This window comes from Gambusia affinis, linkage group LG01, assembly GCF_019740435.1.
Source record: "Gambusia affinis linkage group LG01, SWU_Gaff_1.0, whole genome shotgun sequence".
NCBI lineage: Eukaryota > Metazoa > Chordata > Actinopteri > Cyprinodontiformes > Poeciliidae > Gambusia > Gambusia affinis.
Window position 1 is genome coordinate 8212008 of NC_057868.1, and position 23992 is coordinate 8235999.

Consider the following 23992-nt stretch of genomic DNA (forward strand, 5'->3'; position numbering starts at 1 on the left):
ATCCAGTGGCCATGACGATCTACCGTAACACACCACACACTACAGGATTATCGGTTATGAAATCACAAGCGACAATCTTGGTACTAACAACGTTCTAAGATTGTCGTAAGGGGAAAATGTAGGTGTGAACTAACGTGTAGTGTGAACTATTGCATCAGGTAGTCGATGTGCCCATCTTTAAATCTAATGATTACTGAAGGGCAATATGGTACACAGACTTCATAATCTGGACTCTTTTGGTTAAATCCAGTATTTATTTACACTTTGGTGTTTTTATTCAAGTACATTTTTGTTAATGGAGACTGAGAATCCATTTTATTTTTGTTTTTGGTTGTTTTGTTTATTTTATCAGTTCCAGTGTTAAGTGTTCTTTTGAAAATAAAGTGTATCTATCTTTGGCAGTAAATCACATGCATTATTACGTCATTTCCATTAAATCAGTGTACAAAGGTCTTCAAACAATACTATCGTCTATCGCAATAGTTTTTGAGACAATCAATCGTTCAGCAAAATTTGCTATCGTGACGGGACTAGCTGCAGCTATGAAGATGTTGACAGCAGGCTCTGGAAACTAAAAGGACACTTTCTCTTCTCTTCACCCACCTTCCCCCACTCCCCAACTATCTCTTTTTGCCTTTCTCTTCCATCACGTAGCCGCTCACGTTACCCAGGGCTCGTCCACCTTGTAGCTACTGTTGCCATGAGATAAAGACGATGAAAGTGAGAAATGCGTGTGACATTTCCTAGAAATTCAGCTTTGGAAGATGTGGATGTGCATGCAGAAGGTTTCTTGTCTTTTCTTATTCTCCAAATGGAGCTCGTGGGGCAGAGGAGTCTGGTGGCTGGTTTTAATTGTTTGTGACACATGAAATGAGAAACAATAATGTGCGACTTCTAGGGAGCCCAGGAGATTACAGTCTGGTGGGCTGCTTAAAGGAGAGTCAGTGAGATGCAATTGCACGTCTCTTTTTTCCCCTCGCTGCCCTTTGAGCCATAAACCACTCAAACACATTTAGCAAGCAGTGATTTTTTTATATTTATTTCTCGCTCTCTGTCTGTTCACCTCCTCGCCCTGTTTGTTATCCAGCAGTGCTGCTGGCGGAAAACCTCCCAGGCTTCTTGAGTGAATCCTCTAATGTCTGTGTCGCGCCTTGCAGCCTTGGTTCTCGGCAAATATCTGCAGCACCACCTGATTTGACTTGGTAATGGGGCATTGATGAGTCTTGGGGGAAATCGGAAAAGGAGCACGAAACCGTGCAGGCAACGAAGCTGCCACTGTGAGGCGGTAATAGAGGGATGTGTGTTGATTCTAAAGCGCAGTTTGACAAAAAAAAAAACAACAACCCACATTTGGACATTTTTCACATTTTGTCATATTAAATCCTTAAAATTTTGTGTATTTTATGTGAAAGATACAATACAGAGTGGAAAGAAAAGCTATTCATGGTTATCTAAATCATTTGTAGGGCTGAGTGATATGGCTAAAAAGTCAGATTTTTTATTTTCTTTTCACACTAGATGGGATTTCCAACTTTAATCAAATTGTTTTTTCCTTCCTTTCTTTTCTGAAAAAGAAATTACAAACGACAGAAAAAAAATTCCAAAAAGTGGCTTAGACTAACTATTAGGGACAGGATACAAAATGTTTTGTTTAATTCCAAGATTACAGTAACAATATTAGCAGGATAACATAGTAAACAGAGTCTTACCAGAACGACTGAAAATTAGGAGAGAGAAGTTGTAAAAGCTTTGTCATAGTTCTCTGACATGAAATAGACTCAGTCATTTCAAAGCTCTGCTGAGTTGATGCTGATGTGTTAAAGGATTATTTGCTTATTTGCTTTTTCATCAGAAGTTGCCCAATATGTGCAACAATCTATCCTGCATGTTGCTTTGTATAAATGAAATAAAGTGCAGCAGCCTTGAAAGAAAACTCTACTAGGTTTCTCTTGTGAGTGAAGCGATACAGACATCTTCTGGCTTGCCGTAGTTTGGAAGAGCTTTCGCTCCTACCTAAATGGAGTGGGCTACATATCTGAGAAATATAACTCTGGTCCCTTCACACAGCCCCAAAACCTGACCGATCGAAAACAATCTTTGATAGATGGACAGAGCGAATAATGATCCTGGGAGAAAACCTGGTAGAAGATCCAAGGTTGTGAAACTTTGGACTTTCTCCTTCCAGCAGCGGCCCGAAGCATGCAGTCAGAACTGCGAGGAAATGTTATCATATAACATTATATTGATGTGTCAAGAATGGCTTAATCAAAGTGCGGGCCAAAATACAACTGAGAATGGGGGGAAAGACTGATGTTCTTTATTTGGCCTGACTGAGCATGAGCTGCTTTTCCAAGTACAAAAGGCAAAACAGTCAAGTCTCAGGAATTGTAAAACTGGTAGAGATGTACTTCAAAAAAGACTTAAAGTTTTTTTTTTTTTAATCTTTGTATTCTTTACTTACCAATTCACAGCTAAGCACTACGTTGTTTTGGTCGCGTAAAATCCCACTATACGGCATTCTAGGGTATCAATATTTCTGCAACACAACGTAAGTGTTAAAGGCTTCTGGAAAATGTAGAACTACAGGACCCACAGCATCTGTCATCTGTTGATACCTGCAGCGTCTTGCTGTTTCTACATGAGGGGAGGAAAATAAGCCAGGAGGTGGAAATAGCCTTCGACATCCAGCCTTCAACTCAATTTCTGTTTTTCCTCCTTACCAGAACAGTAGATTTACTTCTTTTTTTTCTTTTCTTTTTTTTTTAAACATCTAAAACTGAGCTCACTGTTCGGTGAATCAAGAGTTCAACGTCAAGGACATAAAAGGTAGCCCTGCCAGGAGTTGTATGCGAGATAAAAGCAGAATCACTTAAGCACTCTGTTATTTGAAGCACATTTCAATGGCCGCTGATGTCAGTAGTCTAATAATTCATCTTGCTGGTTTTTATCGCTGCGCGCGCACGCACACACGCACGCCCACACGCACGCCCACACACACACAGCGTGGCTATATCTGCAAACACAAATTTCCCCTTCTCCGGTGAGGGTGGACCCCCTTCTAATATAATACAAGCAATTTGAAGATGAAATACTCGTCAGGCGATCGTCTGTCTGTGCCCGTCCTACAGATGAGTAGGGCTGCGAACAAAAAGCAGGAGCTGACTGCGCCTGTCTCCCTCACAGGGGCATCTTGTCTGTGTTATCATTCCAGCTACTGCTGCAATTAATATTAATGCGCTTTAAAGCACGCTCCAGCACCAACGCCTCCCTTTTTTGTTTTTTCTTTCCTTTTTGCTCCTCTCAATTTGTGTGTGTGCGTGTGTGTGTATGTGTGTGTGTGAGACTCAGAAGGAAGAGGGCAATAAAGCCAGCGGGTGGATAAGAATCTAGCCAGGATATGACAGTCCTCATGTCAGCTGTCGTTGAGCTTGAGGGATATGTGGATAAAGACAAGGGATGAAGCTGAATCCCAGCCGGACAGGCAGGCAGGTAGTACAGCTTGTAGTTGGAGGCTTCCTGCATCCACAGCGGCTGGACTGTGCCGATGTGCACAGGCTGTTTATTTAGTCATGTTGTAATAATGCTTGACCTTTTCTTTCAAGTGCACGGCCTGACCTTTAGCACCTTACTGCTCCTGCAAATCGGCGTTTGTGTGTCTGTGTGTGTGCGTCTCGCGTGAACACACACAGGGAGAAAGAGACAAGCTCCTCCTTTGCAGGGAGCTTCATGGTCTGCTAACTCGGGGAGTGGATTGTTCCAAATTAGTATGCATTAGATGGTTAGTGCAAAGCATTTAATTATGCAAGATGGCACTAAACTGTCTATGTTATGATTAGCCCAACACGTAACAACCTTAATCTCTTCATTTTTTTTTATTTTTATTTTTTTTCACCAGATTTGGCTCGGAGAAGAGGAGGTCCAAAAGTAGGGGGTGGGAAGGGCGGAGGCTGTGATGATATGTTCAGAATATTTTTTTGTCTCCCCCCCCAAATCTATTTTTAAAACTGTAATGTCAATAAAAAAAGGGTCTAATTTTCTGCAACATTCCTATTTTTCACTCTGATCCTGAGTTCCTCTGCTATCTTATTATGTAATAAGATGTGCACTGCAAAGCACACATTCAGTGTTAAAATTCACATCATGCTATAGTTTGCAACTGAGGCTAAACCTAGTCAGTAGGTTTTACTGATTAAAAAAACCCCAACAACAAGCAATTTGAAGCTGAAACATTCATCAGGCGATCGTGTCTCCATGCCTCCCCTCCAGGTGATTAGGGCTGCAGCTGTCACACTTTCTACTCTATCTTTGCTATCTTGTCATGCTATGTTTGCATATTAAGCAGCATATGTTAACGTAGCTCCAAATGTGAGCACATAAAGGGAACTATGTGGAAGGACTCCTGTTCTAGGTACTGCATGTTATCTTTGCTGTGATTAATCTTCTGGCTTTAATTTTTTTTTTCATGTAGAGGTGGTCAGATGATTGTTAGCCAAATTAGTCAGAAGGTAGGTCATGCTATCAGTTTTACTTACAGTTTTAAGCATTTGAGATGCTGAGGTGAGTGAACCATCGTGGTGTAGAATTAGAGTAAATATTATTATGTGGGTACCATTGCTATATGCAGGTTTAGGTCTGTAAAAGTGGCACATGTCCGATGTAAATCTAACCTGAGAGAAATTTGTGACGCCCTGGATTTGGTTTTGTTCTGTCGAAATAAAAGGCAGATATGCAATATTTTGAAAAATGTAGTCCTCAAATAACAAAGGATATGATTTGCATTTGTTTGCTTGTTTTATCCTTTGTATTTGGCTTGCCAATAAATTTACATTTATACTTTTATCACAATTGTTAGAGGAATAAATGAAATTCTGAGCTTGTTGATTGCATAACATCTTAAATTTACCCTTTCAAGGGCTCCTCATTTGCAGTTTTGACACAGAAAATGTTACATGCTTTGAGTGGAATGAGATTGTTAAATCCCGGATAATGACACTGAAGTCAATACCTGATTTGAAGCTTTCCTGTCGCTGTAATATTTTAATATTTTGTTTACTGGTTAAAAGTGAGCTGAATTATTATCCACTGCTTAAGGACGGTTGATGATTTTTTGAACACTTATTTTTATTTGTTAAAATGCCGTATTTTGGCTTTGGAAACCCTGTTATCTTTAGGTTTAGGACCACTTTAGATCTTATTTCCTGCCATCTTCTGTTGGGGTTCTTTATCAGGGTTCAACAACCTGAAAAAGAACAACCTGCTCTGGGGACAACACTGAAACCACTGGAGAGAAGGTTGATTCTTTATCAAATCAAGCAAATTATGGACAACCCTGATCATCCTCTTTGAGTGTAATACAACAACAGTGTGTTTAGTCAGAGGCTTCTTCAATTAGCTGTAACACAGACCTCTACAGGAGATCCTTCCTCCCTACAACCATCAGCATTGACACTAACATTTGGATGATTAATATAAGTTACAACAACATGTAATTTCCTTTTAGGATCAATAAAGTATTTTTGAGTTGAATTTAATTCAAGTGAATTGAAGTAGGAGGCTGAGAGTTAAATTTCTTATAAATATTGTGTGCATATTGAATAAATATCAGGGGAATTATTAGGACGTGTGTAAACAAAATAGCTCAAAAATACGAGTGTATTATCACTTGTTGAACAGACAGATTCAAAAGATGTTAATAATACAAAATCACATTAAAATAAGAAATATATATTGCTAAATAAATAGCCCAAAGAATGTTTGTTTGCATGAGCTTTGTACATATAATTTAAATATACCTCTAAGCATTGCTCTTCTGAGACATCTTATGTTGATGGTTGGGAAAAAAAATATTTTGTTTTATTTGAAAAGTTGATTTTGATGTTTAAAATGAATCAAAGTGCAATCTTTGCAACTAAAGCATAGTCTTGAATTAAATCTGTTTTAGCTTGTCCTCCTGGATCTGCTGGAGCCTCCTAGGAAACTTTTTTTCCTTCTCTCAGGATGTAAGGCCTCTGCTTTTTGTCGCCCTCCTCTTAACACTTGTTCTGTCGGAAAAGAAGTGTTGGTGCTGGGACGAAGAGCATGACGGTGTCTTCATCTTTCAAGAAACGTTACCGTATTCCCACTAGATGTGACATATATCCCCAGTATTTTTGCAGCAAATGTGTTTCCCTCTAGAATAAGCTTTTTCATTCCTTCACTCTCCCTGTTTGTGCTCAGATTCTTTGCCGTGCAATATTGAATCGAGCCGGCTCCTTTTATGCGCGCGTGTTCATGTTTCTGCTTTCTGTTTTCAGCGAGCAGCTCTTCATGGTTCAGGCAGTGCTTTTTTTCTTTTCTTTTAATCTTGAGGAGCAGACAGTGGCAGCAGAAGCAGCCTGGGCAGAGCTGAATCGAGCCGGGCCGGGTCGGGCCGGGCCGGCAGGCCAGCAGTCGCTGCAGTGAAGCCCCAGCAGCTCCCCGGAGGAGCCCATTATACAGGAGAGATATCAAACCATGAATCATTTACGCCAGCCCTCCTCTCCCCCTCCCTCCTCCTACAATCGCACGCAGCAGTGACGCCCGGCTAGGCCGCCTGCCTGCCTCTGTCTGCATCTTTAATGAATGATTATTGCATTTCATAAACATGGGCTAGAGTAATTAAAGTATTATTGATCCTTTCCATGTTTGCTCTCAGCCATTCGATAACGTATTTGCTCCCCCCCCCCTTTGCACTTTGCACAGTTGTTTCTGCTTCAGTCTTGGAGTGAAGCAGAGAAAAACCTTCTGGAGCAGATCGTTGATGTTTTCTGGTTCAGCTTGCCAGTATTCAGATCTGGGTGTGATACTTACAGCTAAGGCAGGACTTTGTGGTTTTTGTTCTCATTGTGTAGTTTTCCTTGAGGATTTTGTCAAAAGCGTTTCCTTATGTTGGTGTTTTGGGATTCACTTAAAAGGGGGTTGTTATGTTACATTGACTTTTTTGAGCTTTTTATCACTTTATAATGTTGTTCCCTCATCAAAAACATACTGAAGTGTTTCTCAAGCCTGTTTGAGAAATCCTTGAATCTCAAATTATTTCTCAATCCTGGAATAACAGAGGAGCACTATTGTGATGACTTTGTGTGTCTAGCTAATTTTAAAGCACTAAATTTCAAAGTCAAGTTTCTTTGAATACATCATGTTTGATATATTCGGCCTCTTTTTAACAACTGAAGGTAACATAGTTACTTGATAGTGCTATAAAATGGCACTATGTGCCTGGAGAATATCTAATACCGCCCCTTTAAAAGGAGGAGGGACACAGAGGTTAATGTGCTGGAAAAGAGTGATTTAGGTCAGTGGTTGTTTCTGCATCTGTCACTCTGACAAGCTGACGTTTAAGGAGCACAAGCGGTGTTGAGTAAAAGAGAGACAAGTGAGAAGAGAGGTCGTTTAAAAAACCCCAAAAAACAACCTGACTTGACTGTGATTTCCACTCTGTGTTGCATGCAGCCGTTTGATATAAACTTAATCAGTTTCACCTCTTCAGTGAGGATCAAGACTGTTAAATCTGCAAATAACTCTATTTCTCCCACCATCTGCTTGTTCCCCCCCCTCTTCTCTCTACCTTGCTGTCATTTCTCTTTTCTGGTCTTGTTTTCACTAGTCTAGTCTGCCCCCACCCGCTGTCAAAGTATCTTCCTCATCAACACGCTTCTCAATTTTGATCAGTAGTGCACTTCAGTTTTAATATCTGAATAACTGATGGAGGAAAAAGTGCTCCATAAGTGGGCTCCAGAAGCCATTTTCTATGTCAGTGATTAATATGGTGAAATTGCTGGGTTTTCCTGATTAACAGTCAGACACAGTTCGTCTCATGGAGGTTACCTCTATAATTTTGTCTGAATGCACCAATGCTTATACTCTTATTTCCTCCATCAATTTTGTTGATCACAAAAGTGTTCATTTCTCTTGCACTATTTCACATTTGGTCAGGAGAATCTGTTGACATTTCTGCTAATAGTTGGCCACTCAAACAATCTAAAAACACTAAAAAGGCGGTCTTTTCTTATCGAGGGCGAAGCAAACACATGAGATGTGACAAAAGAAATTATTTCTTGGTGTTGATTTGAAATGGATTGAGGTTTTACACATTGCTCCATCTCTACAGTGTGACTGTAGCTTTTCATCGTTGGCGAACGGTCCAATAACGATTTGTTCACTCCAAAAAAAAAAAAAATCTTGTTTGTGCCACTTCCATTAAGGTTACTAAATCTGATATGATGTCAACCTTCTTCCTCTGCGATTACAAGCCGCTTTTGGATCGTTCACACACAATTCTGATTGCGGGGTCGCGTTTAATTTGTATGAACGCAACCACGTGCAAAAAATTGTAGCATCAAGACCTGGAGTGTGAACGTAGATTATAGCTTTGGTGAGACGTGACCACGAGGATCTTTTCAACCTAGAAAGCAAAAAATGTGTGTCTGAAAGTTTGGTAGCATCGTGCAGAGGTAAAAAGAGAGTAATGCTAAAGGAAAACAGGTTCGAGGCTGATGTGAAGGTTTAAATTCATATTTTGCTAAGAACAGGCAAACATTTCAGTCAGTAGACCTGTAGCTGGTTCTAGAAAATATTGAGTGAGGATGGCTGATGCAAAGTTTACCCCACATTTTTCAGATGTTTGTCAAATATTCACACAATCATGTTATTTTTCCTTTACATTATAATTATGTGCTACTTTTCGTTGGTCCACGTCCTAAAATCCTCAAAAACACGCATTAACGTCTGTATTTGTAAGTCCACTACATGTTGGAAATCACAAATACTTAAGGAAAGCGCTGTATGTCACAGATCCTTATTGGTTACAAGTAATCCTGTTGATTCACAGCTACTTTTCTAGATAACATTACCACAGAGTATCACTATCTGTAACTTAAAAATGTAAATATGCGATTGAGCCATTAATTGTGAGATAGCCGAGTTCAGCGAGCCTCTGCTGATTAGTAGCCTTTTCTCCCTGCCCTCTGGCTTGTCCCTTTTGTTAGCGAGCCACATGGCTCTGTGAAGGCTTTACCCTAATCAGTGCTAAATATTCAGCAATAGACCATAGCCTAATCAGCCAAGGCATAATCATTGTCAACCAATTGCTTTCCTCTTGACCTCTCGGATGGAGGTAAAACTGCGCAGCCTCTCCACAGCGCCGCCTCAATTACTGCAGCGGTAACGGTGATAAAGAACACCTCGAGCTCAAATGAAAACGGCTGATTTATGTGGACACACATGGCTCGTAATTGGATTATAAGAAAGCGCATTAATGCCGTTTACGTGCGCCGTGATTTACCAACATTGGGCCAGGTATTTTGTGGTTTTTACTCGTCCGTCCTCCTAAAACAGTTCAGCAGAATACGCTTCAGAGGGTTTTTGGCTCCTTAAAGCCCTTACATTCTTGTCCCTGCTCTGCTGCACAAAGGTGTGTTTGTGCGTATAAGGAAAATGCCTGTGTGTGCTGCCAGTGACTGACCCTCTTGTGCTAGTGACAGCTGTGAGGTCGGAACAAAAAGCTGCCTATTTCCCAAGCAACAGCTCTCTTTATCCTCTCTTCTTCAATAAGCACAAATGCTTTAAAAGACAAGGAGTTACTAGGATCATTTGGAGAGAACTTGTATTGCTATGATTTATTTTTCAGTTATTTATTGATTTGGGCAATGTGAACGTAAAGATTTATCACGATACTTTGTGATTCCGATGTAACAACGTTAAAAGTGACTAATAACTACTTATCACTTTACTGTGCGGCTGTGACTGCATGACGCAGCATTAATAGCCCCACAAGCCCAAATGCTGCTCTTGAAAAGCATACTGTTTTTAATATTTTTCTGTAGGATGACAGTCACATAAAGAAGTGTGATTTCATGTTCCCCCCAGAAAACCAGCTAAGCCTGCTATGTTGGCTGTCAAGGGAATCATTCATCCGGCGGCCCGTCGTGTTTTTGAGTTCAATTTTTTTTTAAAGCTGACAGGAAGTTTGAAAATATCACTTGATGATAATGTGTTATTGAAAGATCGAAAATTAATACCTGAACACCTACTTTAAAGTCTTAAAAAAAATGCAAACATTTTAATAAGACTTGAATAAATAAGCAGTGCTTGTCCTGGTGGGGTCACAAGTACAGCCTGGAGGCCCGCCAGGCTTATAATACACTGGAAGAAACCCTGGATTTTTATTACTGAAACACACACAATGACTGTATTTAATCATAATTTGAAATTTATTTATATTTACTGACACACCTTTATTGAACAAACAGTGGATAAAAGTAGTAAAAATGATCTGTACAATATGGACAGTTTTATAGTTTTTCAACATTAACTGGAATTTGTTACTGTGATAAGAAACGTATCACGATAAATGATCATTTATACGATAAATGCCCAGCCTTTTGGGTTATTGTGCTTCAATACTCACGTTTCAGAAACTGCAATTTTTGATGGGAAAGTCAAAGTTTTGCTTTGTGAGAAAAATCAAAACTCTTTCCCTAACTAACTACTGACTTTTATTTATTTTTTTTGCACATTAATGGGAGCTAATCTTTTGTCGTGATGGGACAGAGCTCTGCTTATTGTCAGACTGCCCTTCGCTTACTTCTGTTTATCCTGATGGAGAGCATTAAGGGAGGGACGTAATTAATTGACCCTGGCAGCTCAAAGGGGCTGTAGCAGAGCTGGGGAGCAGGTGCTGAGTGGGCGCCGTCCCCCCCCTCCCTGTCCTCCGTCTCTTACTCCAGTCCTCATCTCAGTGTGCATATCACCGCGAGTACCCAACACTCCCCGCTGACCGATTGGCTCAGACGGTTCTTGGTAAGTGCAATGATGCTGGATGCCTGAGCCGGCGTGAGCAGCATAATACCTCCTAAAGCCTGAAGGAGCGCTCGCTCTCTTCATTTCTATTTCAACACTTCCCTCAGCTGCTGCTTCCTAGCCAAGCCTGGCCGGTGGAGAACAGAGCTGAGTGCCTCCTTTTCTACTCTGCTTTGCCTGGCAGTTTATTAAAGGGAATACTAGCCTTTTTTTTTTTTTCCCCCTCTCCTTCTCACACCCGGCTGTTTGATTTTGACAGCAGCAGAGGCTGTCATGGCAGATAAAAGACAGTGGGCCCCAGAATTATGGTTCACACTGCATCTGTATTTACTGCGTCATCCCCCTCACCCCCCGCCTCCTCATCCACAGTCTCTGACAAGGGAGGAGGAGGAGGGGAAAATGGAGGACGGGCTGCTGCATTCATGTGTCTTTACATTGACGTGTCTCATAAGGACGAGGAGGGGACAGCTTGAAGTCATCAGTCAGCCCCTTTCGATGCACGTCTTCTGCTGTGTAATATAGCAGAGGGCTCGCAGAGAGAGGGGATGATTGGTTCTGTTTAAAACATTTATATGGCAGGCTCGGAGATGGCTTCCTGTCAGAGTAAAATGTTTTATGAATTTTACAAAAAGTGTAGAAGAAACGTGGATCAGTGTCACAGTATAAATTCTTATCGTCATATCACAAAACAGGTTCACAGTACTTTAGTGTTTACGTCAAATTTAAAAACAAAGATGTATAGTACGATCATTAAAATCTTGTAATTTTGTTTCTAGACTTAAGCTAGTAAATAGCCAAAGGTGATTGGAGGGGCTGTTCTTCAGGCTATCCACTCAGGGACAGCTTGGAGCCTTGGGTTTGTGCAATTTCTGCTTTTTGCGACCCAAAATATTCTAAATAACCATTCATTTTTAAAGTCTTAAGTCCCTTAAGTCTTAAAATATATGTCTTGGTTTGCGTATACTTACTGCGGCAGAGATAAGTATCGAACATCTCCAGGTTTTCCTTTGAGAATTTATCAATACAGGAACTGCTGAGAAGAACTTTAAGCTAAGTAATCCACCTGTGCAAATAGATTCAAACATTTAAGTCCAGAAATAAAGGAATGCATTGTACAGTGGAATGACAGAGAAAGATTGGATATACTTACTCACATTTATTTGAATCCAAGTATAAAAGCATTCTTTTGGTAATGAGGGCTTCAAGATATCTCCTTATTTGGTGAAAATAGTCCCAAACATTGATTTAGTTGGGGGGTTTTTTGTCCAGTCCTTTGCAAACAGTCTACAAATCCTGAAGCTGTACTGGTGGGGCATCTATACTCTCTGATCTTCAGGTGTTTCTATAGATTTTAAAAAAGGATGGAAGTCTGGAGATTGACTGGGACATGTGGGCCTTTCTTGTTGGTTTAGTGTTGTAGTTTGGTTTAATCTGAACTGACTTTACTCTGTTCTACAGCAACACATTGAACAAGCTTCCTTATGTATTTTTCTTCAGCGGTGGAGTCTTGTGCATTGAGGCTATTGCAGCGGAGCTCGTTACTTACAAGGTTTCCCCCAGAAAACTTGCTAAGCCCAGTGGTTGGGGGGCTTGGCAGTCATTCATCCAGTGGCCCATTTTTTGAGTTAAAAAATGTTTAAAGTTGACAAGAAATTTGAAAATATCACTTGATAATTATGTGTTACTGGAAGATTCATATCTGAAGACCAACTATACGTAAAGTCTTAAAAAATGCATATATATATATACATATATATATATATATATAAAACTTAAATAAATAAGCAATGCTAAGCCTGGTGGCCAGGCTTATAATACACGGAAATCCTGTACTTGTTAGTTTCCTGGAAACAACAGTGCCTTCTAATGTCAGGTCTTTCTAAAGCTGTCTGTGAGTGATCCCTTCGTCTCAGACAACTCTTCTGATTATTGTTTTTAATTCTCTACCAGAAGTCTTGTGAGGAACACCTGGGCGTGGCTCCGAATGCTTCGGTCCGGTGTCATAGGACCTTGATTAGGGCTAAACCAGCTGATATGTATGTTCAATGATAGGGAGCAGAACTGGTCACCTTCTATTATGTGTTCAGACTTTATTTCTTGTGTCCTTTCCCCATAACTTACAGCCTTATTTGTTCTGATATGTCAGTATGTGTGGATTACCAGGTTATTACCAAGATGTGGTGTGAATTTCTTGTCAGTAGCGCCTTTGGAGATATATTTACTGAGAAAAACATTGAGGAGTTGGTTTATTTTAGTATTTTTCCACTTGAGGTAAAGGGTTTTAAATAACCTCCTTGAGGCTATCATATATCCATGGTAGTAGAGTATTACTTTGAAATGTTCCAGTGCTTGCAGCAGTTTGCATAATCTACAGCTGTCTGTCGTCTCCACACATCTCCGTGCTGCAGCTTTTGGTGACAGCTAGACTAATGTATTCATGGCGCTGCCACAGTGAGAGGCATTACTTTACCTCTGCCTAATTGAGGGGAAACTCCCCTGACACCTGCTTAGTGCGGCACAGGGTAAGGAGAGCAGCCAGACTCAACCCTAGGAGCTGAGCCTGCTGAACCCTGACTGAAGAATAACAGAACCTGGGACCACCCTGGGACCGCCGAGGGAGGAAATTATTTAATAATGTTGAAGGCATATTACACCAGCCCTTCCTGCGTTCTCTCCCCCTTGCTTTTTCCTTTCTTTTTTTATTTTTATCGCCTCCTACCTGACTCAGGAGACAACTCCGATTCTGTGCCTGAAGGTGTAGCTAGATAGGTTTCCTTAATATTTCACACCCTAAAGACAGATATTCAGAGTAAAAGAAGAAGAGGTAAAGAAGGGAGCAAGGAGGGCAAAAAAAAGAGTGTACTGAAGGGTTGACATGGATTGTGGAGCGAGGCTGGGGAGAGTAGTCAAGGGCAGTGAGGGCAGGCCTGTAATTGGCTGACACTGGGATATAGCAGTGGATTTGTGGATGCGTGCGTTGGTGCACTTGGTCATTGTCTGAATGCAGTGAGACCAAATATATCGCTCCAACCGGGCTGCATAGCATTCGGGATGTTGATGTGCTGCCATCACCTTGCACTTCAGCGAATGCTGATCTCGAGTACAACCGACACTGCACATTATTATTTTGGGAGGGAAGAAGGACGCGCAAGACCCAATTCAGTCACATCTGCAGCCAAACAGGCAAGGTCCCATCTGAGACTCGAGACTCGACAGATCGACTGAGAACTTGCCCCGCTTTAATTGTCCCGCGCCCCAGGGGGCGCTGGGAGCTAGCAGGGCGGGGCTGAGGGTTTCTCCTCAGGGGGAACCGAGGGGAGGTGGGTGACAGAACAGTCGAAGTGTCATTCTCAGGTGTAGAGGGAAGAGATGGAGAGGGGGGCTGACAAGCTAACAGCGGGGAGCCAAATAGTGGGAAGGCGTGCAGTAAGAGGGGAGTGGAAATGGCTTTATATAAGAGGGACGCCCCAGGAGGCATCCATCTTCCTCCTGCAGCACTGGTACAGATTACCCACCTGTTATCAGCTGGTCTATTAACGGTCACCACCGCTAGAATAGAAAGTTAGGAAGGGAGCACTGAGTGATGTGAACGTAGGATGATTTGTGATGGCTTGTTGTTAAACAGTTCCCTTCTCTTTACGTGTGAAAATATCAACAGAAATCATCAGCTACACTGATGCAGAAAATAATCGGCTCAAGTCAGTTTTATTCTGCAGAGCAAACACATGGAGGAGTGAAAGAAATTGATTTATCCAAAGCATACTCTGGAATATTTGTCAGTATTTTTCCTAAATAATCAGCAAATTCAAAAAAAAAAAAAAAAAATTATTATCATTATCATTATCTAATGCCATTGCTTGTGAGCAGGGTTGGCTTTAACTCAGTATTGCTTTCATCCTTGTACAATCTATAATCTTTTACGAAGGCGGGATAAAAATGATAGATTTTGTGCATCATCGATTAATTATGTATTTATACAATACAGATGACTAATATAGGTGTATCTATTAGTGTTTTCACACCTGATAATCCTGGCACATTCAATTCAATTGGGGACCAAAACTGACAATTATTTTGAAAAGTACAGGAAGTGATTTTGGTTGCTTTCCTGTTGGGATGACAGAATCAACTGTTAAAGGTAGCTTTTCCAGCTTGTTGTTTGACCACCAAAGCATTGAAGAGGCTCCTGCAGCTTTCAAATTGTCTATTTGGCAGCATTTTGAGCAGTTGTTAGAAAAAAAGACAAATTGAAGAGAGTGACGGAAAAGATCCAGATGATCTGAATAACCTTAAGAATACCACAACAAGCTGGTCTGAACTTGTTGAATCCTTTTTTTTTGTTTTTGTTCCACAGTAGAATGAGAACTTCATAAAATCTGAGGCATGTGAAGCAGTCGAACCTGGACTGTATTGTTCTGCTCTGATTACGCCCTCAGTTTTCCCAAAATACTGCCAAACCCTTCCCTTGCTCTGGTGTACTGTACAGTTTCATCTCGTGTGATAGATGAATATTATATATAAATATAAATGAATCATTAAACCCCTAATACTGATGCATAATGCTGAGATTATTACAATATGTTGGATCATTTTTACATCCTCGAGGGACTTTGTTGTATAACTTTGTTATTTTGGGATAAGAACTTGATTTGTGTTTTTCATCTTGCAGCTGCATGGAAACTGAGACTTAATCTATGATTTAGTCTCTCTTGTAGTTTCATTACTGCCACTTTCAGCTGTGAGTCGTCATTTCATTAAAGTCCACGTCCAAAGCGCCGCCGAAAGAGACTTGAAACACACCTTGTAACGCTTCCTGTGACTATGCCCAGTTGGATTGAGGTAATTGAATCCAGTGTTTACATGGCAGTTTATTACTCAGAGAATTATCTGTGTTGGATAAATTATCAAAAACAAAAAAAAAAAGACATGTTCAGTTATTGATTGAGCCCTTTTTAATGAAAGAGCTCCAGAATGGCGCGGCCGTTTGGGGGTGCTGGAATGAAACACGGCTGTGAGGAAGTTTTTTTTGTTTTTGTTTTTTTTCTTCCTGTTGCTGGCACGGAGGTGTCATCCAACCAGTCATGCTGGGGTCAGAGGCTCTGAAAGTAACCCAAAGGTGATTGGGGGGTTGTGCTGTTAGCATACCTGCTGTGTTACCCTGAGACGTTACCCAACCCAGGCTTCGTCCCAGCTGCTGCTGTGCTCTGCTCTGGATTGTTCTGCAATACCTCACACAAAGATGGAGTGGGGCCATTATACCTCTGGCTCTATAACACTCCCTGCAGACACAAACACACACGCTTGCTTACACCTGCACCAACAGACGCACTCCACATTGTGGCTGATTTTATTTTATTTTTTTAAATAAAAAAAAAGCCCTGTGTGTGTTTGACTATGCACGCACCGATCGTCACACACGCCCGTGGCCACACACACACACACACACACACACACACACACACACACACACCTGAAGCCAGATTGTGCTGTCACCACAAAAAGCTCTGCAGAGGCAATGCTGGCTTTTTGCAACGGGTCAGAGTTGAGTACAAATTACAGCTGTTGGCCGACCGGGGCCCGTGATGGATCTCAATGCACTCTGTGTTTACCCACACACCTGCACCCCCCACCAAGGGGAGACGGCGCTGCCGTGCCGCTGAGAGCACACAGCCATTTTGTAGCACCTCAAGAAACTCTCCCTCTCTGTCTGCTCTCTCTGTATGATGAGGTGGTGCCATTAAGTGAATTTGCTGTTATTTCCCCAGGCTCTTTGCTGAAGATGTCAAACCTCAGCCAGTGAGGCAGCCAAGGATGACTGCCTACTCAGGCAGAGGCAAACACACACACACACACACACGCGCGCGCATGCAGGCACCACCACTCTGCTACGCTTATGATCAGCTTTCATGCTTCTGTGTAATTTATCAAATTGCTTGGGCATGTGATGAATGGGCTCAGATCTCAAAAGGGTATAAAAAAAAAGGCATTAGGTTTGCATTAGGGTGCTGTTCCTCCCATGTAACAGCTCCGAATTTAATTACAGTCAACGGTAAACATCGCATTCACGTTTTCTTTAACAATATTTTAGTGGGCCTAATTGCCGAGTACTTTCGCGGACTTACACTTGAGCGATTACACAAGTGGAATCAGGTTGTTAAACAGAATCTGCTCAATCCTATTACTTCTTCTGCAGGCTACTATATTCTTAGTGCGTGGAATGAACAAGTAGGCTTAATGCGCTCTACATTTTCTCACCAATGTCCACACTCGCACATCCTTGCTGTTGAAGAGGCTGGTTCTCTCTTGGTGATTTGTCACAGTTCCCTATTGTATTACACACCACCTCTCCTTCACACTCCAGATCCCCTCCTCTTTTTTTCTCTCTCTCTCTCTCTCCCTCTCTCTCTCCTCCTTCGTCTCCTTCTCTCCTTTCACCCCCCTCTCCCTCCCTCCCTAAATCATTTCTTTACATGCGTGTGGGTGCCCCCTCTTGCTGTGATTCTGATACTTCATAACGGCAGGAGGAAATTGAGCTGACCTTGAGGCTGCCGAGCTCCTTTATAATGCTGATGTATGGGGCTGTGAGCGCAGGCAGCCAGTAAGTGAGAGGCATGTTTTTATTTGCCGGGGAGCAGGGCCCGGTGTCAGGACACATAACAAGGTTCATTTCTCGCCCACTCGAGCCGGCTAGTATGCCGGGAAGCTTAGTGTCAAGCGTTCGGAGTCCGCTCGGCGCCATTTACCTGCATTAGACTTTGTGTACTGAAATAAGTCGCATCGTGTCGGCCATCCCAAGAATGGAGTTAACCCTGTAGATAGATTTGATTTGTCAAACGGTGGTTTACTTGTTGTGGCCTTGCACATCTTTCATAGTTGATTTGTTGTCCATTTCTCGTGACGCTAACCTTAAGCAGATCAGATCATGTCACTTTGATCGGCTCTGATCGGAAATTTTGCAGATAAAATGCTGACAAACTTTCTCCACTCCTGCAAATTAAATGCATCATTTAGCAGGACCATTCGCTTTGTTGCACTCTTCAAAATGCATAAACGATCTAGAGTCCTTATGTTGCTAGATTTTTGGGATTTGAATTGGATTTGAATTGGATTTCAATGAATCGTAAAATGCATCATACATCCTTTACAATTGAAATGGAAATACAGGCAATAAAATGTTGCATTAGCTTTGATGCTTAAATGTTCACATTCTTGTAAAACTTTGCTGAAGAACATTTTCGCTCAAGTTGCAGTGTTTGTTCTTCTTGATTTCTCCTTTGCCATCAATCACAAAGACGCCGAAACTGTAAATACGTTTCATATGGAAGTAAATATGTGCCATCAGAATTTGAATAAAAAATACCTCTGAAATTTGAATGTTGTATATTAGTGCTTACTTTTTCAGTATTAAAATAAATTCAGAATATATTTTTAACCTAAAAAAAAATTCAATGTCATTATTTTTGCAGTAAAAAAAAATTCGGTGTAATTTTTTTTACATGGTTGCAATTTTCAGTTATTAAAAAAATTCACATTCCTATTTCAAAGTGATCAAATTTTCAATATACATATTTTTCACAGTTTAAATTTTCAGTGTTAAAAAATTCAGCATATAAAAAATTCAACTTTTCAAAATTCGTTGTGTTCAAATTCGCCGTCTCAAATTCACCGTCTAAAAATTCGCTGTCTCAAATTCAGCGTCTAAAAATTCGCTGTAAAAATGGCCAAGGTTACTTCAGGTCACAGACATTAGCAATGGATGTCCGATTCCAACATCCACCTAATCACGTGACACAACCGTCATATTGAAGAAGTACCAGTATCACCCAGGCTGGCGACCATGGAGGCGAACTCAAACCCAACGGTGAGTTTAATACTTTCATATTTCTGTAGTATATTTTATTTTGCGCATGAAGTTTGATACATTGTCTTAAAGCCTGATTTAAAATACTGGTTTGGGCCGTTGTTAATCTTACACCGTGTAGAACCGGCATATTACTTCTCGCTACCTCCTAGCACCCCCCCCTCCCCCACCCAATTTCCCCCGTTTTATTTCAAAAAGAAATACCACTTGCGCCAAGTCTAGAATCTTTAAAGAGAACTGATGGGTGGTGACTTTCTGGGTTGTTTGTATGTTGTCTTAGGTGAGACTGAGACAGGCAGTCTTAGTAAAGTCGTAATTTTTCAGGAGATGCTAACGCTAATGTAGTAAGCTAATATGGCTGCCTTGTGTGTGCTTCAAAGAGGGCTGTGAACACTTCCGACCCCACTCTGATCAGCTACTGTATTGTTAGGTGACTTCATTTATGAATTAATTAAGAAATTTATTGTCATTACAACATCATTCAAAATACCAGTTACCTACCAAATTGTAGATTTATTTGCGCTTGATATAGTTTCTACAATTTTAATGGGAGAAGAGCACAGTAGGATTGCCATCCTTTTCGTAAAATACGGAATCGCCCCGTTACGAGACGCGATTTGTTCGTTATTTCTGTATGTCCGACAGTAACGCCTATCACACGCATATAGTGTAACACTAATTACGAAAATAAAACACAAGACATGTTAAGGTAAGCTAAATTGTGGCGGGAGCTAGTAAGGACCCCAGAACGCGTTGGACCAATGATGATGTCACGGTTGCCTAGAGACGGACACAAAGCCCCTTTTGCACCCCTGGGCCCGGGTCGACCCCGTACCAAAAGGGGCTTAGCAGTCGTGGTGAGCCGCTCTCAACCTGCGTCTTTTTAAAATGTCCTCAGCCGATACTCTACCATGTCCTAGCAAAGATACAGACGTGAGAAGGAAGACACACATCCCAGGCTGAACAGTGTCAGTGAGGATGAATGCTAGCAATTTTTTTAAAAATTAAGAGGGAAACTGAAGAAATTATACTGTCTCTTTATTCTTTAAAACTTATGTTGCTGTAGTTTTAGCTTATCTAGTGAAATAGAATGACACTTTCCATCTGCTAGATCAGGGATCTGCAACCTGTAGTTCTGGACTACAGGTTCCCACGGGGGCCATGGACTACTGGCCCCCGTGGTAAATTTGATCTGGAACCAGCATTCACATACATATTTGCACATAACTTTATTTCTTGCTGTCTGAGAAATTTTGAACATTATATCAGGTGTAATGATCAGTTAATCAGTATTTGAGTAGACTTTTTACCAAATACTTTCTATCACTACACCGGCCATCCCACCATTATGAAAGAAGGGTGACATGGGCCGTAGCATGCGTCCATATTTTAATTTCTGAAAGGTGGCAACCCAACCCACAGAGTTTTCCCAAGTAAAAGTGATCATTCTCATGAAGTGTAAATTTCTTTTTAACTAATCGTTTTTCAACTGCTACTTTGTCTTTCATATATTTTTCATATATATTCTGCTTCTCTTATCTGACAAATGTTGATATACAATATTATTTTACATTCTTTTTACTTTGCGGTATAAAACCTCGTTCTGTTACCTAGCAACACTATAAACAAACCCCTTTGTTTATTTCAGTTGATTTTAACTTATTTTCAAGAAAATATATGCTTGTAAGTACATCTGTTAACTTATTTTAGATTAAATGTAATAATTTAATTTATATTACTGTGATTTCTCAATACTGACCAACTGATATCAAAATACTTTTTTATTTTACGGACATTTTTTTTGACATGTTTTTTTCTTTTTTCTCTATTCAAGGAACTTTTGCTGGATCATATTTTTGATAGGCTCCGTGATCGTTTGGAGCATGTTCTGGAACGGATGCCCCTGGATCTGGATTTCCTAGACTTTATCTGCACTCAAGAATTAGTTTTTTTAAATGCCATGTCTTGTCAGATAGATGTTCCTTCAATTATTTTGGATGCGCTGGCTCATTTGCACAGACTAATTAATTTAGAAAAACAAAGTGAAGAACAACAAACAACTGTTGTGCATATGGAGCAAGGACCAGCTGGGCGACAACGGATGGTCATATCCTCAGACTACCTTTGCAGTCTTTTAGAACTCCATCTCCCTGTCCCATGCATCGCCAAACTCTTGGGTGTATCCAGACGGACTGTATATCGACGGATGGCAGAGTCTGGTCTTTCAGTGAGGGCATTATACACCACCATGTCAGATGATGACTTAGACCAATGTGTGAGAGACATTAAATCCAGGCAGCCTCACTCTGGGTACCGAATGGTAAAGGCCCTTCTGCAAGCCAGAGGACTGAGGGTGCAGTATGACAGAGTCAGAGCATCCATGCATCGTGTAGACACCATTGGAATGGCATCACGTATGGTCCAGCTAGGATGCATAGCTCGACGGACGATTTCAGTTCCTGGCCCTCAGTCTTTGATGCACATTGATACCAACCACAAATTAATACGGTAAATCATTTATCTTTTTCAGTGAGGGGCTTCTAACTTTGAAGTATGCTTGTTAAATAGATTCAACTAATGTAGCATTTTTGTTCTTTCATAGCATGTCATATACTTTTAGAAATTAAAAGCGCAGCTTTTTTCAGCATTATATACAGTGGAGTATAAAATATGTCCACAACAGCCAGAGTTCTGTATGTTGTGCTTCAACATAGCCAAACATAAGCAGTACCTGATCTGCCTCTGCAGACCTTGCTTCAAATTAAATAAAAAAAAAACTTTCCTTATTCCAAAGGGAAATTAAATGTTGTAACTCATTAATTTAGCTTATTCAAAAAGTTATTGCAGATGGTGATGGCAGGAAAGATCTCTTGTAGTGTTCTGTATCACAGTCAACCTAAAGAAGCCTTTGACTGTAAATACTATTTTTCTCAGGATACTCTCATGAGTAGATGTTGTCAGGGTCAGGGTTGTCCAGCATTTTCTATTGAAGAAGAATCCTTCTTTGCGCAAGTATCTCCAGAGGTTCCACATTTGTCCCCAGAACAGAACCAGACTTTTTTATCAGGCTGTTGAGCCTTTTTAGGTCTCTGGTTCTGATGCTGCTACCCCAACAGATGACGGCTGAAGAGATGAAGCTCTCAACACAAACTGATAGAAGATCTACAGCATCTTCCTGCAAACTTTGAAGGAACTTAGCTTCCTCAATAAGTCTAATTTGCTCTGCCCCTTCTTACAGAAATTCATAATGCAAGAGAAGCAAGCCTTTTTAGTGACAGTATTTAATCATAATGATGATATATTTTCTGTTATTTTTAGGTACAACATTGTTATCTTTGGTGGCATTGATGGTTTTTCTCGAAAGGTGCAGTATCTTCTATCAATGCATAAATGCAGAATTTCATAAGCTATGAAATTGACTGTTACATTTTTGTGTTGTGCAGATAATGTATCTTGGTACAGCTCCCAACAACCTGGCATCTACCACACTGGCTTTCTTTCAGGGCTCAGTGGAGGAGTTTGGTTTCCCCCTCAGGTAAAGGTTTACAGTCCATCTTAATCCTTTTGAGTCAAGGAAGAAAGATTAAAAGTCAGCATCAACTAACTTTTCTCCAAAATATAGGAGCTTGTTATATATCATTAGGTTTTGAGTAATGATGGAAAAAGTGAAACCTTACAAGAACAAGACATTTTCCAATGTTATAACTTAGAATTTTGGAGTAATATATAGTTCCACTGTCAGATTATATCGCTTATAGCTATTACTTTTTCATCAATATTAAGAACTTTTAGACTTAAAAGGAGCTTGCTGAAAAGTTACTTGTAAGTTAGTTTTGTCTTGTCACAAATGTCCTAAGACATTTGTGCAAAAACTATTCCAGGTTCTCGTTAAGATTTTTCACTTTTTGCAGTGAGAGTCCCTGTAGCTGCAGTTGGTTCTCACACTTAAGATTAGTACACTGGCTTGCTTTCTGTTATAGAGCCAATTTTGAAATGTTGCTGTTCGATTATAAATCTCTAAGATGTATAGGGCAAAAATACATTTCTGAATCCACTAGGACTCTGTAATCAAGAGTTAGAACCAAAAGGGAACAGCTTTTATCCATTATGCTTGTAATCTGTGGAATATATTCCATGAATTTAAACTTTAAGTAATAATTAAAACCCTATGTACTGTTGTATTGTATTTCAGTAACTTACCACTAGGTACTGCATTGTAATGCATCTGTTTTGTCAAAGCACATTAAAATGAAATGTGCTACACAAAAAAAGATTGTCCCTGTCTAAGGAGAAATATTTTCAAAATTTACATGGAAAGTGATCAAAGTTTTTGTTTTATTATATGCAATATTGGGTTCAATGTTCATCTTCTGAAAACTCAGGTACAATGAAAATCCCCCGCTATTGTGTATATTTTTGGTTACAAAGACTGTTTGAGCTATGCCAAAATTTGTCATAAATGTTGTAATTATAAGCAACTTATAAATACGTTACACACTTATTTTAGGGTACGTGCCGATCAAGGGGTGGAAAATGTGGACGTGTACGACTTATGTTTATGATTCGTGGAACAGGAAGAAGCAGTTTCATCTCTGGGAAGAGTGTGCACAATCAAAGGTTTGTACAAATGACAAGTTTCAATATGTGATGCTTTGCAATGTTTATAGTAACATTAGCTTTGTGTGGTCTTCAATATGACAAGATTTGAACCGTTTATTACTCCATAATTGAAGGATTGAGCGACTGTGGAGAGATCTGTGGACGGCTGTGACGTGCATCTATTATGATGTGCTGCACTACCTAGAAGAAGAGGGATACCTGGACATTTCCAATGAAGCCCAACTCTTCTGTTGCCACTATGTCTTCCTGCCACGTCTGCAGGAAGATTTGGATACTTTCCGCAGTGGCTGGGACAATCACCCACTTCGAACAGAAAGCAACATGACACCTAACCAGCTCTGGGTTCTTGGTCATACACATAATCCAATTCCTGAACCCCACGGTGCCTTGACAGAGGTACGTTTTAATTGGACAATTTAATGTGTAGCATGTCTACTACCATTCACCTAATTTGTAATATCTTAAGTAAATTTTGAGTTGTCTTGATCCCTTCTTTGTGTTTTCCAGGGTGTACAGATTCCCGAAATCGAATGGGAGGACAGCGGGCTTCCTCTTCACGAGGAGTCAAATGTCACAGTACCAAACTCTAATTTGCAACTGACTGACGAACAAATGGCAGCTTTAAGAAATGCAGTAAACCCAAAAGCCACATCACTGTCTTTTGGATGTGACATTTATATTGCTGCAGTTCAG

At 40.5% G+C, this 23992-nt stretch overlaps 1 protein-coding gene across 1 annotated transcript in view; it reads left to right on the forward strand.

The window, feature by feature from the left end:
• rerea (arginine-glutamic acid dipeptide (RE) repeats a) overlaps positions 1-23992 on the forward strand; it is a 195780-nt gene that overhangs the window by 14560 nt on the left and 157228 nt on the right. The window lies entirely within an intron of this gene.